The sequence below is a fragment of the Psammomys obesus genome, unplaced genomic scaffold (assembly GCF_907164565.1).
Source record: "Psammomys obesus unplaced genomic scaffold, mPsaObe1.curated_primary_1811, whole genome shotgun sequence".
NCBI classification, from domain to species: Eukaryota; Metazoa; Chordata; class Mammalia; order Rodentia; family Muridae; genus Psammomys; species Psammomys obesus.
Window position 1 is genome coordinate 13,759,335 of NW_026596162.1, and position 15,073 is coordinate 13,774,407.

General features: G+C 48.7%; 1 long non-coding RNA gene and 1 pseudogene across 1 annotated transcript; one reads left to right on the forward strand and one right to left on the reverse strand.

The window, feature by feature from the left end:
• Window positions 1-695: 695 nt before the first annotated feature.
• On the reverse strand, window positions 696-2,451 carry LOC129667586 (uncharacterized). Its single transcript, XR_008718768.1, has 2 exons — window positions 2,106-2,451; window positions 696-969 (listed from the first exon to the last, which is right to left on the reverse strand). It is a non-coding gene; the product is annotated as an uncharacterized LOC129667586 (long non-coding RNA).
• Window positions 2,452-9,148: 6,697 nt separating this feature from the next.
• LOC129667601 (U6 spliceosomal RNA) lies at window positions 9,149-9,262 on the forward strand (annotated as a pseudogene).
• Window positions 9,263-15,073: the final 5,811 nt, after the last annotated feature.

Genomic DNA, 15,073 nt, shown 5'->3' on the forward strand with positions numbered 1-15,073 from the left:
TCTTTTCTTCTTTTTATTTGTAATAACCCAATTGTGCTCCCCACAAACTTATGGGTGCGGGCCATCCCCTGGAGCATGAACAGCCTGCCAGGCACCACACCCTCAAAGAGAAATGACTCTCTCCCTCAAGCCAGGAGGTGGTGGCACACGCCTTTAACCCAGCACTCGGAAGGTAGAGGCAGGCCAGTCTGATCTACGGGTCAAGTTCCATGATAGCCAGAGCTACAGAGAAAATCCTGTCTTCACCCCCCAACACACACCCACAAAAAAAGGAAGAAAAGAAAAAAGAAAACTGACTCTCCCTCCCCCAGAAGTCGTCAACTGTCGAGGGTGCCTCAGTCAAGGGTGGGGGCTCATGAGCCCTCCTCCCCTCCTCAACCTCAGGGTTGCTCACTGAGTTTCACTAATTCAGCTGGACTGGCTGGCCAATGAACTTCAGGGGCCTCCTGTGTCTGCCCACCCAAGTCTGGGTTTACAGACGTGAATTGCCATGCCTAGATTTTTATGTTTTCATGTGGGTTCTGTGATCCAAACGCAGGCCCCGTGCTTACCCAGCAGGCCCTGTACCTACTGAGCTATCTTATCAGTCCTCCCTCCCACCTCTTACTATCTTCTATACCTGTCTAGTTCTCTCTCTCTCTCACTCTCTCGTAATCAATCAGCTCGGTTTTGTGACTAACAAATGGGTGATGAACTAGAGTTTGAAAATTGCTTTTATCCATAAAGTTGGTGAGGAAATTTACAAGAACTGGAATCAGGCTGACCCCTACTTGACATCCCTACACACAGGACATGTTCTTCTCCTGCGAGCTGGTTTTAGCTGGTGTGCCACAGCAACTGCAGGGTTACATGACGCTGGCCCAGAAAGTCTGGAGGCCAGAGACACGACACATGACACTGGATGGATGCAATCAGCTTAGTCCAGAGCGGGGGACTTTACACAGGACAAATGCACTGGCTCTCCTCAACCTACAAGATCAAGAAAGAAAAATTAGAGGGGGAAAAATCTCATCAGAGGAGAGGAGCTGACACACACAGCCTCTGAGCCTCATTTCTAATGAATTGGAACAAAGCAACCGCACAATAGAGTGTTGAAACAACCGGGGATTTGACCATGAAATAAAGATCAGGTCCTAACAGCGTTTGTCCTGGACAGTCACACTTCAGTTCTTATGTTCTAAGGGGAAGGCTGTAGCTTCTGATGCTTGCTGTTAAGATCCACAGCAAATAAGGAAAACTGAAGAGGAGGAATCGGGGAGACAGAGAACAGCTGGGGAAAGGTGAATAATGACAAAACAAGATTCATTTTATTATCTATTTTTATGTGGGCTTGCTATTTTCTAGAATAAAGATTCTTAAAATGGAAGAATGTTTTCACTGAGCAGTGGTGGCACACGCCTTCAATCCCAGCCCTTGAGAAGCAGGTGGATTCCGAGTTCGAGGCCAGCCTGGTCAACAGAGTGAGTTCCAAGACAGCCAAGGCTACACACAGAAACTCTGTCTCAAAAACAAACAAACAAACAAAATAACAGCAACAAAAATTGTTTTCAAGTGTGTGGATCAGGAAAAGAAACATCTAACATTTGTGTTTACCCGAAGTCCTGGCTCATCTGTGGACCATACATTGTTGACTTTTTAAAATGTAGGTTTGGGGGCTGGAGAGATGGCTCAGAGGTTAAGAGCATTAGCTCTTCCGGAGGACCAGGCTTTGATTTCTAGAACCCATACAGTAGCTCACAAGCAGGGACCCAACACCCTCTTTTGGCCGTTGTGGGTACTGCATGCACATAAACATGCGCATGACAGAGCACCCATAAACATAAAATAAGCTTTTAAAAATCAACACAATCCAAGCTTCGACTTCTGTCCCATTCTGTTCTCAACACAGCCACACATATCTCCATGTACCCTACCTTGATGGTAGAATGGCTATACTTTAATAGAGTAGCAGCCACACGAAGAGATAGACCCAGAGACCCAGAGACCCCAGTTCCCCACACTGGCACACACACCTCACTACAAGCAGACATAAACACACAGATATACACAGACACACAGATCTACACCTCCCACTACCACACAAACACAGATTCACACAAACGCACCCCACTACCATGACAAGATGGCCTCCTTGTGCCCGGCTCAATGTATGCCCATCGCCATGGCCAGACGTGCCACCATCTTCCCTCGGACTGTGTAGTCTGCCAGCTGCTCAGAACAGTTTCTTCTTCCGTCCAAATTTCAGTTTTCAGGAAACTCCCAGAACCATCTACGAATCTATCAATAATCTGGGAAGGAAACAAAGTCATGGCCAGGGGAGCTGCTGGCTTCCAAGAGGGTAACTCCCAGTGACCCCTGGCAAAGGTTGTTTAGCAGAGAGGAGCCAGTGAGCAGCCTGAGCCGTTCTTCAGAATGGACTTGGGGCCTGCACCACCAGGTGAGGAACTTTCCCGGGAGCTGCTGGTTCCTTCTCTCTGCTCTTTGTCACTGGTCTCCTAGGAGAATCTGATTATCTCTTTGCCAGAATGAGTAAAACACACACACACACACACACACACACACACACACACACACACACACACGGGGAGGGGAGGGCTGGTCATGGGGTGGGTTGTCTGGAGACAGGAAAACCGGATACAGCTGGCCCTGAGGAGGAGGGTGGCTGTACCTTCCTCCAGGTGACACCCCATCCAACCCCAAAACTGCAAGAGAACCTGAGTTTAGGGTTCCGGAGGGGGCTCCCCTGCTTTCATTGGTTAGTCCCTCACTGTGAGTTTTGTGCTGCTCTCTCTCCCTCTCCTCTTCCCTCCCTCTCTCTCCCCCCTTCCCCCTCACCCTGCCATCTCATTGGCTTCTGTCCCTCCCTGTGAGGCTCAGGAACACTTTGCAACACTGAGCACCCCTTGGCCACTGAGCTGGAAGAATGGGCATTCGGTGGCTCTGCACCTACTGTTTACAGAAGAGATAGGAAGAGCTGGAACTCTTCCCGGCTGGCTTCCGGACACGATCACCCCGGGCCTTCCTGGTTGACAGCTATGGACCACCTGTGACCAGCTAGCTGTGCTCCCCCAGTGAGGGCGGCGCCGTATGGTTGTGGCTTGGCTCTGGGGGGCATAAGATAAGGAGCTCATCGGAGGGGCTCTGCATCTGCGCCCTCTGTCTCAAACAGCACACGCTGCTGTCTCTAGACTCAGCGCACGTCTCTGGGCATGCGCCTTTGCTCAGTGTGCCCTCCATCGTTTTGGGGGTTTTCACAGCACTCAGAACCCTGCCTCTCCCATGCTGCCTCTAGATTTGGCTTTGCCAATAGCCTCCCCATTTATCCATGGTTTCTGTTACCTCTGCTCAACTCTGGCCAGAAAATATCACATGGAACATTCCAGAAGCTAATAATTTGTAAGTTTTACATTGCACACCATTCTGGGTGGCACGATGGAGTTTCAGACTCTCCCATATGGGCTTAGCCATCCTTGGATCTAGCGTGTCCGTGCGCTACACAATACCTGCCCCTTAATCACTTAGTGCTGCATCACGTGCGCAGCAGATTGACTGTGCCGCCGGCACATACTTAGGCTTAAGTTACCCTCATCCTATTTAATAACAACTACAAAGTATGTTGTGAAACGGTTATTAGACTCGAGAGGGCTTCTCTACCCCAGCCAGTTCCCAAATCATTGAGACCGACAATTTTTAGACTTCTCAGCCTTCTAAGCTATTTTGATTTCCCAGCTACACACCCCAAGTGACTTGCCGTACTTGTCTCTGCCTGCGCTGCTTATGTCCCATGAGGCCAGCTCATGGCCAGGTGCTCATGGTCATCCTGCCCTATGGCCACTTTCTTCTCTCCAGCTTCCTCTCCTCCTTCTATCTCCTGCCTTGTGGTCCCTATCTGACCCCAAGCCCAGGAACCTAAGCTCTGCCTTAGCATTCTACTGAGGGTCTGGGTCTGAGTTGAGAAGCAGCCATTTCAAGTTGACGCCTGCAAAGTCACTTTGGCAGTGCTCGGAGTGACTCCCCGGCCACGCTTTTCCATCCCGTGTGCAGGACGCGTCACCAGAGGCCACAGACCAGCCCCTCTGCTTTCTCTTCTGCCCAGCTATAGGCTGTCAGCGACTTTGCTCAACCAATCAGAGAGTACCGGTGAGTAAAGCTTACACAGCATCACTTGATGCATGTGAGAACGTACCTGTCTGGGCTGCAATCAGATCTTGAAGGGCAGTAACTTAACCCTGACTACATAGCACCCTACCAACGCTCAACAAAAGTCCAGATTTTTATTACCTATTGTTTCTTTGAGACAAGGTCTCCTGTAGCCCAGCCTGGCCTCAGACATATTATGTAGCCAAATATCACCTTGAATGCTTTTTTATTTTTATGTATCATTACTTTGTATGTGCGTGATATGTGTGTAGGGCTGGGCATGTGGGGAATAGCTTTGTAGAACTGATCTTCTCTTTGTAGGAATCTGGTTCTTCCTCTCAGGGACCAAACTCAGGTTGTCAGGCTTGTGGGACAAGCATTTTACCCACTGAACCAACTCACAGGCCCAGGTTCCTTCACCTCCTAACTCTACCTCCCCAGTGCTGGGATTCGAGCATGTGCCACCACGCTGGTTATATAGGGCAGAGGATGAAGCCCAGGGCAAGCCCGCTATCAGCTGTGCTACATCTTCAGAATCACCATGGTGTATATATTTAAATAATTCTGTTTTATTATAGTTATTAAACTCTCTCTCTTTTGTTTTTTTGAGACAGGATTTCTCTGGATAGCCTTGGCTGTCCTGGAACTCACTTTGTAGACCAGGCTGGCCTCAAATTCACAGAGATCCACCTCCAGCCAGCTGCTATTAACCTCTTATTGTGTCTAATTTACGAATTAGAGTTTCTCATGTATGTTAGAGAAAAACCAGTGTGTATAGGGTTTGATATTGTCTGTGGTCACTGATAGCCACGGCTGTTGAACCCTCAAGACAAGGGCTATGGCTCTGCTTACTTCTTATCTTTTTCTCTGGATCAGATGTGAGTGAGGCATTCCATTGTGTGCTAGATGCACCATGTTTTTTTTCTTTAGGGAGTGCTGAGGACTGAAGCCGACCCCTGTACATGGTAGGTGAGCTACACCCCAGCCATGAGTTTAATCAGCTTGAGCTAGCATTGTAATGAACAAAGTTCATATCTTTCACAGAAAGTTATCTTCTTGCTTTGTTAGTCTTCTGGAGGAATGGAGGGAAGGGAAGTCAGAGTTATGTGGAGGCTGGTGTTTGGAAGCCAGAGAATGCCACAGCCACCCCAATCCTCCCTCAGCAAGCTCACCAGCTCTCATTTTTGATGCAGGGACAGGGTGCCTGGGCTAGGTCCACAACAAAGTCCGCAGTGAACTCAGCCCTAGGGTCAGCAAGGCCTCATTTGTCCCTCTCCCACTGGGGTTATTCACTCAGTGACTTTCCCTTTGAAAGCCCCATTCTGCTGGGAGTCTGAGTGGGAGTTGAGAAGCAACCATTTCAAGTTGACGCCTGCAGAGTCACTCTGGCAGTGCTGGGAGTGACTGCCCTAGCCAGGCTTTGCTATCCCATGTGCAGGACACGTCACCAGAGGCCATAGACCAGCTTCTCTGCTTCCTAAGTTCCTCTCCGTAGATTGTGTTTCCCGTCCTGGATCACACAGCAGTTGGCAGTTACTTAATTCATGTTTTTGAATTACCCTGAAGATCCGTAGTGAAAAGCTCCACAGACATTTAAAAGAAAGCATTCTCCGCTCGGCATAGTGTAATACAACAGATTAGAGTGCAGACCAGCTTTTCTTGTTAAACAAAAAACTTAACCTCTTCAACTATCTTTGAATATGTTAAAAGCAATTACTTGGAGCAGCAGGGAAGCTTGTAGATGCTTTGATCACGTCCACTCGGGGTGACTTTCAAGGCAGGAGAAGTCTGCCAGTCAGCGCAGTTCACAGGAGGCGTTTTTCTCTGGCCTTCCTGGGTGACATGGTTCTCACCTCAGTGATCCATTCCCGAGGCAGCGCTTGCAAAGGTGAGCAGTCAGCGTGCTCAGAGCAAACGAGGGTCACAGACACGTGGGCAGAGAGAGCCCTCTAGGCCTCCCAGGCTTGGGACACTGAGAGGAATAGCAGTTCTTAGCTGGTGCTGCTTTCAAAGAGCAGCCGTCTTAGATAATTTCAACAGGCCAACCAGAGCTCTTCCCCAGTGAGAGGTCCAGGGCCTCTGAGCATATAGACCTACCCACGTTCTGCTGGGCCTCACGGGATGGGTGCTGTTTAAAAGTAGAAAAACTCACCCCCAAACCTTGTCTCCTGTCTGCAATGGGTTCAACATGCCTTCTCCAAAATCGATTTGCCGAGGCTTAATCCCAGCCATGGTGATGTTAGGGCGTAGAGCCTAGGGACTATGAGTAAATCCTTGGAGGTTTCACCCTCATGGATGGACCCGTGTCCACCAAAAAGGCTGGGGAAGCTGACAGAGCCCAATGTTTGCTCTCCATCATGGTTAGGAAATATGAAATATCCCCATGGGGTCCTTTTTTGAGCACTGTACCCCGGCTGGAGGTGGTAGAGGCAGGTCTAAGGGGCAAGTTTTGAAGGTTATAGCTCCAGCCGCCCTCTCTGCTTCCTGGTCTGACAGAATGTGAACAGCCACTCTTTCTTGCTCTCCTGTCATGGACGGGGCTGTGCTGCTGTGCTTTCTCCACTACCATGGACTGACATTTCCAGAAACTAGAGCTGAGGATGGCCTTGAATTTCTGGTCATCTTGCCTCGATCTCCTGAGTGTTGGGGTTATAGGTGTGTGCCTTCATCCCTAGTTTACACTCAGTGCAGGGGATTGAACCCAGGGCTTGGTGTATGCTAGGCAAGTGTTCTAAACACTGAGTTACAGCAACACCCCGTGGTACCATTTCTGAAGCAGAGAGGAACCGTCTCCATACATGAGTGCCACTGTCCTGATGTCAGAGGAGATACACAGTCTCCAGAATTCTAAGAGGTGCATTTCTGCTCTGACCCAGTCTAGCTGGGCACAGTGGTACACACCTGAAATCCCAGCATTTGGGAGGCAGAGGCGGATCTCTGTGAGTTCGAAGCCAGCCTGGTCTACACAGTCTAGGACAGCCAAGGCTACACAGAGAACCCTGTCTTGAAAAACAAAAACTAAAAAACAAAACCAACAACCAAAACAAAACAACCCAATCTCTGAAATTGCTCAGTGGGTAAAGTTCTTGCCGTGTAATTGTGAAGGCGGGAGACAAAGCCAGGTCCAGGTCTGTTAATGCCAGCATGCCTAAGGCAAAATGGGAGGTGGAGACAGGAGAATTCCCAGAAGCCTCAAGGTGGAAGGTGAGCATCTACACCCAAAGTTTGACCTCTGACCTCTACTCATGAGCACACTTATTCCACATTCTCACAATACGTACAAACACATATATGCACATATACTACACATACATACATATGTCATATACACACGCATGCATGTACACAGTGTCAGGCATTTTGTTATAGCAGCACAGAGAACTAGGAGAATACCTCGCGTGCCCTACAGCAGGCCCACCTGGTGAGCTGCCTGTGCCCGAGGCCCTGGAGGCCAGCTGGACTTCACAGTCCACAGCTTTGTCCCCTGCATGCTGAGCGACAGTCAGGTGTTGAAGATGCCCAACAGGGGTCTGTCTCAGAGACTCTCTGTCCCTTGTACTCGTGAGAACTTTCTGGAGCCTGGGCTCAGCGGCCTCGTCGAGAGCCTCATGGAGGCCAGAGCTTCTTGGCGGTGTGACCTCAAAGCCACAGGCAGAGAGACCCCAGCAGCCACACTGCTTTCCAACCTGCCATTCTTCCCAACCGCCATCGCCACAGAGCTCCTCAGAGACAGCTCCCGCTTCCTTTAAAAGCCCAAATGAAAACAATTTGGGGAGCTCCCTGAGGCCTGTACACAGGGAGAATGCGGAACTTCTCGGAACCTCATTTCCCTTCCGTGGAACACACAGACTGACAGAGAATCCAGCCACTGGGGTTCCCAGGAACCTTCGGTGTTGGTGTTCTGAGAGTTTATCAGCCCAGCTCCCACTCTGACAAGAAACAGAACCCAATTACTGTTTTACTTGATTTGAGTTCACTCTTCGTGGTGGGGGTGGGGCTGCTTTTGAAAATGGTTCCGGCACAGAGCGCAAACGCATCATCTTCTGCTGACCACATAATTGCACTAAAAAAAAAAAAAAAGAGCAACAGCTTGTAAGAACAAGATAATTATAGGCCCATCCCTGCACTTTGGAGAAGTTTTCAAAATATGCTCTGCAATTATTTTTAGACCTTTCCAAACACCTCTAGCAAGAAATGACATCAGCCCCTAAGGGAGTTTTGTTATGGGCCCCTCCTTGGGGTTTGTGAGGATGACTGCGTTCCCTCACCCTTGAGCTCTCAAAACTGGGAGAAGGCACGTTTACACTGTGGTTACGGCAGCTTGGAAGAGCATCACACAAAGAGCTCGGAGGACTCTCTGGAGAGCAACGAGAGCTGTCACTCTGGCCAAAGAAAGCAGGCAACTGAGCCTCACGGCCCTTTGATGGCTCAGCCAGGGTGGCAGGCTGGGCTGGCTTCCACAAGGGAACAGAGTACCCCACACATGGTGGCCTTGCGGAGAGAGCCAGTTTGTAAACAGATGCGATGTGGTTGGATCAATGTCCTACCTGGGCAGAGTGTTCAAGTACACACAACCTGGAGAACGTCGCAGAATGCTGAGCCTCACCAACTCAAGACAAGCTCTGGCAATGGTCAGCTAATGACCTCTTATAGTCTAGAATGTCCCCCAAAGGTGAGACGTGGTCCCTGCTGTTAAGGGTTGGATGTGAAATGTCCCCCATAGGCTCGGGTGTGTTTGAACACTTGGGTTCTCCGTACCTGGTGCTGTGGACCCATTGGGACTGTGGTCTTGTTGGTGTCACTAGAGGCGGTCTGAAGGGTGACACCTCCTTCTGGATCTAGCCCCAGGTCTCCGTGTCTCCCACCACGAGGACAGTAAGGAATCCCGATGAAGTGCGCACTGCCACAGACCACGGCTTTCCTGCCATAAACCTGCCACTGAAGACAACCACGCCCGCCCTTACGCAGCTTCTGTCTGGAAGTCTACCACAGAAGTCACCGGGACAGCCTGCTCACTCCGGCAGCACGCAGCATGCGCACTAAAATTGGAACAACACAGAGAAGATCAGTGTGGCCTCTGTGCAAGGAGGACACACAAATTCGGGAGGCGTTCCACAGTTTTGCACATCAGCCCAGACTGGCTCTGCACCACCTGTTATGACATAAATGCAGCCAGCGTGGGCTGGAATGGACAGTTCCACCTCGCTTGAGTGCCGGCCTGACTTCCCTGCACCGCTGTCCCGGGAGCCTTGCCGGACGCAGTGTTCTGTGTGCAGCCTCCCATAGTGACGTCCAACTGCCGGTTGGGAGAGATAAATGGTTTAGAGACCAAAACAAGCAAACAAACAGAAAAACCGAACTGCCACACCCAAGGCACCACCGCTCCACCAGAGATGAGGAAGCCCTTAGGAGGCAGGGCCTTGGACATGTGCGTGCGTGCGTGCGTGCGTGTGTACGTGTGTGTGTGTGTGTGTGTGTGTGTGTGTGTGTGTGTGTGTGTGCATGTTTTGTGTGTGTACCAGTATTCAATTTTGGGTGTTTATTTCAGTTGCTTTGCACCTTATTTTCTGAGAGAGACTCTCACACTGAACCTGCAACTCATCAATTCTGCTAGATTGGCCGACCAGTCACTCCCAGGAATCCTCTTGTCTCTGCCGCGCCAGTGCTGGAATCACAGGTGTGTGTCATGCCAAGTTTTTTTGCTTTTTTTTTTTTTTTTTCCTTTTTAAACATGGGTGCTGGGGATAAAATTGAGGTCCTCCTGTTGAAAGGTAAGCTTGTTGCCCATTGAGCTGACTCCCTAGCCCCAGTGGGAGTTTAAGGTTGAGGAAAGTATACCCCTGAAGGAGACTATGGGACTTTGGGCTCATCCTCTCGGCTGCCCAGAGTAAGATAGTTTGCTCCTCCATATGCTTGCATCTGCCTTGCTTCAAGTCTCAGAGCCTGGACCCCCTGTCATAATCGAATCATCTAGAACCATGGTCCCAGACAAGCCTTCTCAACCCCTCAAAGCTGAATTCCCCGGGGCTTTCGCTATAGTAACAAAAAGCTGATTATTACTCAGTTCTTCTATCTTCTGTCATGACCTGAACTGTGACGAGTCAGGAAGAAAGACCTCTGGACTCAGCCTGAAGATATGTGTGGGCTGCTGAAGGGTGGCCGTTTTACTGGGGTTCAACGTACATGAGCTGTGACACCGATTCTCCTGCGGCAGTAAATGCTGACATGTAAGCACGCTGGGGCAGACACATTCACCATGACCAAGTCTGTGAGCTTTCCCCCTTTACCTCCAAAGGCGTCCTCATGCCCTGTCATCCTCCACCCCCGTCCAGACAATTTCTCATCCGCTCCCATCAGCACAGATCGGGTTGTCTTCTCTATCACGAGACATAGATGGGTTTGAGGCCTAGGATCTGACGGTGAGGCCACCTATGTCAGGAGCTCGTTCCTCCTCCTGCTGCACAGTGCAGGAACGTGAGGCTGCTGTGTGCTCCAGCTCTGACCCCCAACCCTTCGCACTGCTGGATTGTTTCCAGTCCTCGGGCACCCCAGCTCACGGGAACGTTAGTGTCGAGGGATTTTGTGATGGCGAGAACTGGAGGCTCAGAATAGCAAGAGCAAAGCAGCTTATTTTATGAGCTTGCAAGGTGGGCATAAGGTGCCAGACAAACAGCTGGCACAGGGACTGAGCGCAGGGGATATTGACAGCCCTGAATGTGGGCCCCTCCCGTCTCTCATTGGTTGAGTCCTGGGGTGCAGTCTTAGCGTGTCATCTGCCACTCCCATCAGCCCATTTCTCAACAAAGATCATTTGTGGGTTTACCTCTGTATTTCACACCATCTATTTGAATGCTTTTTAGATCCATGCAAGTCATTAGGGCAAGCTTGGGTGCGGTGGTGTATGCCTTTAATCCCAGCTCTCGGGAGGCAGAGATGGGGAGCTCTGTGAGTTCAAGGCTTATGTAGAATAGGCTTATTCTATGTAGAGGTTCTGTCTTGAAATAATAATAAAAACAACCACAAAATAATAATTTTTTTACTCTAAATGTCTAGTTTGAATGGAGCTACATAGAGCGGTGGTCTCGGTGGCCTAACGTTGTCCGCTCACCTGGTCTTAAGCTGACTGAAGGCATTGTTATTTCTTCCTTAAGGACTTCTCCCTTGAAAATGGACCATTTCATTGCTTACAATATGCAAGCACTCCGCCCCCTGAGGTAAGGCCCTGGAAGCAGGATAGTTCTGTTTAACTTCTCTTTGACAAATTCGTGCCTTTCTCCACCTTGACCAGCAGTCCGAGCGCCCCGGGCCCTCCACACGGTCTCAGCGGTGGCATGGCAGTCTGCGTGGCATTCACAGCTCTAAGAGGTACCTGCTACTGTCTCACTGTGGCTTTAAGCGGCATTTTCCTCACGTGTAACAAAGGTGAGAGGCTTGCCACACTTCATCTTCCCTTCCGGGGAGCACGCCTTTAAATCTTTTGCCCGTTTAAAGCGTGGGCATGCTCACAATACCGCTGCGAGAGCTCATTATGCTATGCTCTAGACTGACGACAAGTCAGTTGTCATCAGCCTGTGGCTTCCCTTTCCATCCTCCTAACTCTAATTTGGAACAAAAGGGTTTGGCTTATTTTTTGACAATTCCAGTTTCACATGTGCATGTAATGTATTTTTTCTTTTTATTATTATTATTATTATTATTATTATTAATTACACTTTATTCATTTTGTATGCATGTAATGTATTTGGATCACATCTCCCCACGCCCTTTGAAACGCTGTTCTCCCTGACATGCTTCCCTCCTTTTATGTCTTAACTAGTTGGCGTGCATAAGTAGCACTGAGCAGGGGTTTCTGCTCAGCCGGGTGGCGTTTGACCATCTCTGTTAACTACCTGCTGCCAGTTAGCACCGATTTCTGAGTAAAAGTTTTCACTTCAGGCTTTCAGTTTGTATTATTATTAGTGTGTGTGCGCACGAGTCTGCATGTGTATGTGTATGTGTGGGCAAAGGCGGGCATGTGCCGCAGCACATATGTGGAGGTTCCAGGACAGTTTTAAGAGTTGGTTCTCTCCTCCCACCATAGGTTTGAACTCGGGTTGTCAGGTTTCTGCAGCAAGCACCTTTACACGCTACGCCATCTTGCCAGCACTTTCTTCTTCGAACCTCATTTGTCACTGTGTGTGCATGTACACGGCACAAATGAAGTTTTTCATTTTAGTGACTTACAATTTATTAGTCTTTTAACAAAGTGTATGCGGGCCAGGCACATACCTCCATGTGTTTCGTATTGTTCGGTGTTATAACCAGTTAATGTTGCTCCTTGAAGGTTGAACCTTCACAAATTCCTGACAGGAAGTGCAAGGCCAGGCCTTATGTTCCCTGTGTTTGCTGTGTTCCATCTGCTATTTTCCTTACGGAGTTTTGTATTTAGGTTCACAGGGGATTCCGGGCTCTGGTCCCTTTCATACTTTGTCTCAAGTAGTTGAACAACAGTAGCCGAACTATCTGGAAAAGTTTGTGTAGCATCGTTATTTCTTCCTTAAATACACGTGGGAGTTCCTGAGCGAGGCCGGGCACAGCTGGGGTCTGCTTTGTGGGAGGTTTTTTTAAAACGTTTGTGTGTACGCATGTGTGTGCACACAGGCCAGTGTGGAGGAGCTGGTCCTTCCTTCTACTGTGTGGGTTCCAAGGATTGAACTCAGGCCATCAGGTTCTCGGACAAGCACCTTTACCCACTGGTACAAAGGCTTCTAATTAAAGAGATTCTCTTCATACACTATTCAGATTACCTATTTGTTTGTTTGTTTGTTTTATTGTTGTTGTTGGTTTTTAAGAAAGCTTTAGTAACTTGTGTCTTGTCAAGCAACTGGTCCATTTCTCTTAACTTTTCAAACTGATTGGCCGAATTGTTCATAGTATTCCCCGGTGGTGCTTTTTATGTCTGAGGACAGCCTTGATGACATCACTTTCTTGTCATTTACAGCCCGTGTCTTCTCCTTCCCTCTGCTCAGTGTGGTCAGTGAGGCTTCACAGGTCCCAGCTTCAAAGCATCGCTAGTTCCTGTTTCACAGTCACTGATGTTTTAATTGTTTACATTGGATTTAATTTTCTTTTTTCACTACAAGGGTAGGTGGTGACACGTGTTTGTGTGTACGTGTTTGTGTGTATGTGTGTGCACATGTGTGCATGTGGAGGCCAGAGGTTGGCACTTGGTGTCTTCCTTGATTTCTCTCTTATTCACTTATTTATTTTTAATGTCTGAATACCGTGCATGTACACCGACACGCCAAAAGCAGGCATCAGATCTCTTTATAGATGGTTGTAAGCCACCATGTGGTTGCTGGGAATTGAACTCAGGACCTCTGGAAGAGCAGCCAGGGCTCTTAACCCCTAAGCCATCTCACCAGCCCTTTCTATCTTATTTTTGACACAGGGTCTCTCACTGAACCCAGAGCTCATCAGTTTTACTGGGCTGCCTGACCACTGAGCTCCAGGAATCTCCCATCTCTACCTCCTCAGCACGGAGGGCAGGGACAGGAAGCAGGGTGCGTGGGCTGATCTGGGCCATCGCTGCGGCCTGATTTAATTTCTTCCTTTAGTTTCTTAGGGTAGAAAACGAAGCCATTGGTTTAACTGCTTTTCTTTTCTTATATACATTCTTTGAAATGTTTTTAGAGTAGGAGCTGGAGAGATGATAGCTCAGAGGATAAGAGCACTGGCTGCTCTTGCAGAGGACTCAGGTTCAGGTCCCAGCACCCACCTGGTGGCTCCCAACCATCTGCAACTCCAGTCCCAGGGAACCTGACGCCCTCATCTGACCTCTAGGGACACCAGGCATACATGCACGCATTCACATGAATTCATGTATGCTTGCATACATGCACGCATTCACATGAAATAAAACAAATAAATCTAAAAGCACAATTACATTTATTTACGAGTGTGTGTGTGTACATGCATACATGCATGGTGTACGTGTGGAGGCCAAATACAACTTTGGGGAATCATTTCTTCTTTCTTTACCCTGTGGGTCCCGGGGATTAAATTCAGGTCATCAGGCTCAGCGTGCCTGGACACACTGGGCTATCTCACTGGCTCCTGTTTACATCTTCACACTGCAGATTTCTTTCTGGAGTGGCCTGTGAGCTGGCTTGGTGTTTTTCCTTTACCCCTTTCCTCTTTTCTCTCCCCTTCCCTTTCTTTTTGCAGTACTGGGGTTTAACCCAGGGCTTTGCGTCAGCTAGGCATCTGCTCCACCACTGAGCTAAAACCCTAGCCCTCTCTTTTTTCCCCTTAAATTTGAGACAAGGTCTTACTGAGTATCCTCTTGCCTCAGCCTCTAGAGTGGTGGTTCTCAAACTGTGGGTCATGATCCCTGTGGGGGTTGTGTCGCAGATGTCCTCCACGTCAGAGATTTACACTACGATTCATAACAGTAGCAAAATTACAGTTATGAAGTAGCAACAAAATAATTTTGCGGTTGGGGGTCACCGCAATATGAGGGTCACAGCATTTGAAGGGCTGAGATGCACTGCTCTAAAGTAATTGGGATTACAGGCCCTTCCAAGTAGCACAGCTTGTTTTCATTTTTATGAACAATATGTTTCTATTTTCGCTTTTGATTTCTTCAGTTTATGTGCTATTTGGAAGTGTGGTATTTAATTTCCAAATGTTTGGGTATTTTATAACGATCCATTATTGTTTTCAAGTTCTATATTGGCCAGAGAACATTTGTTTCTGTGACATAAACCCTTTAAAACATATAATCAGAAATATTTAATGTGTTACTCACTTGTGTGGTCCAGAATATGGTCTATCTTCATACATAGGTCACGTGAACATAGAAAACACTGCCTGGATGGGAGCGTTCCCCTGTGCCTGAGTGCTTGCCACCGAGTGAGGCTCTGGGTGCCTCTCTAACATCAACCAAAACCAG